A 1,157-nucleotide genomic window follows, 5' to 3' on the forward strand; every position below is an offset into this window, starting at 1 on the left:
TTTGAATCTTTTAAAGTGGCTTTGATGAGGATACCGCCATCTACCACCAAACAGCTGCTCTGAGTCTCGCTGCACCGCCACGGCTCAGGACAGATAGTCAAGCAGCCGTTGAAAATGTGAACTTACTTACGCTATAGTTTAAAAAGAAGATGTCAGAGCCTTATCTTTGGGTTACACCCTTTTTCCACCAGATACTGGTATTCTCTTCTGTAACAGTACTGTGAACAAATTGAAATACAGCTGTACTGTAACAGCAAGTCATACAAAATTGATAAGTTTATACAGGAACACCAAAAAATAATGTAACACTGTTGCTGCTGGTGGATGGCACTTCCATTTCACAAACAAGTGAACAAGACTGGCTTTTTTTATTGCAAAATTGCAATTGAAAATATTTCTTAGCAGATAGCTTTAATAGAGGTCATGTGACTTAACATTTACTTTACACACGCACAAAATTGATAAGGAATGATGGCTAGTAATGCTTGAAAGAATAGAATTCACAGACATGGGGCTGCACATTAAAAGACATTTAGTGGTAACAATTCTTCCTCCTGTGACATTGAGAATAAACTGATATTTTAACACAAAGCCAAAACAGGTAATATTTTGGTAATATTCACACATTATGAAAACCGAAGATGAGAATGTCACTGGACCTCAAATAAGTTAAAAAAACTTGAATTGTCTTTACAGAAAACACAGCACAGCAGAAGTTGTTTGTGGAGATAAATATTATTCATGTACCTAAAATATACTTCAAGCTCAAGAATTTTCGTGAACACCCACTCTAATCTTACAAGCATGGCAACAGCATGAGGGGATTGAATATGCTATTCTGCTATGGATACATTCAGATATATCCATCCTATCCAACCTCTACCCTCAAAGTCCACCAGTGCCACAAAGTGTGTATGACCCCTGCCCAGAGAGGGCCACACCCTTACCTGTATGCGGGTACTGCTACCTGGTCTCCAGCGCTGGAAACAGGACAATCAGCGTAGACAAGCCCGGTAATGAAGTGAGCCAGGACAAATGAAAAAGATGAGTACAGAGAGAGAACGAGAGGAGCGGGAACACCCACATGAAACTACGTAGACCCTAAGATAGGCCGTACCCCACAACCCCAGTGGTTGCTGAGCAACCTGGCAGGGGAG

The 1,157-nt window shown here is 40.8% G+C and overlaps 1 protein-coding gene across 1 annotated transcript in view; it reads right to left on the bottom strand.

The window, feature by feature from the left end:
• slc4a1a (solute carrier family 4 member 1a (Diego blood group)) overlaps positions 1-1,157 on the bottom strand; it is a 12,989-nt gene extending 11,832 nt beyond the window's left edge. Inside the window, exon 1 of the mRNA XM_034894022.1 lies at positions 948-1,157. The gene's annotated coding sequence lies outside the window, so the exon portion shown is untranslated. The remainder of the gene's footprint in view (positions 1-947) is intronic.

Source organism: Etheostoma cragini, chromosome 15 (genome assembly GCF_013103735.1).
Source record: "Etheostoma cragini isolate CJK2018 chromosome 15, CSU_Ecrag_1.0, whole genome shotgun sequence".
In the NCBI taxonomy this organism is placed as follows: Eukaryota; Metazoa; Chordata; class Actinopteri; order Perciformes; family Percidae; genus Etheostoma; species Etheostoma cragini.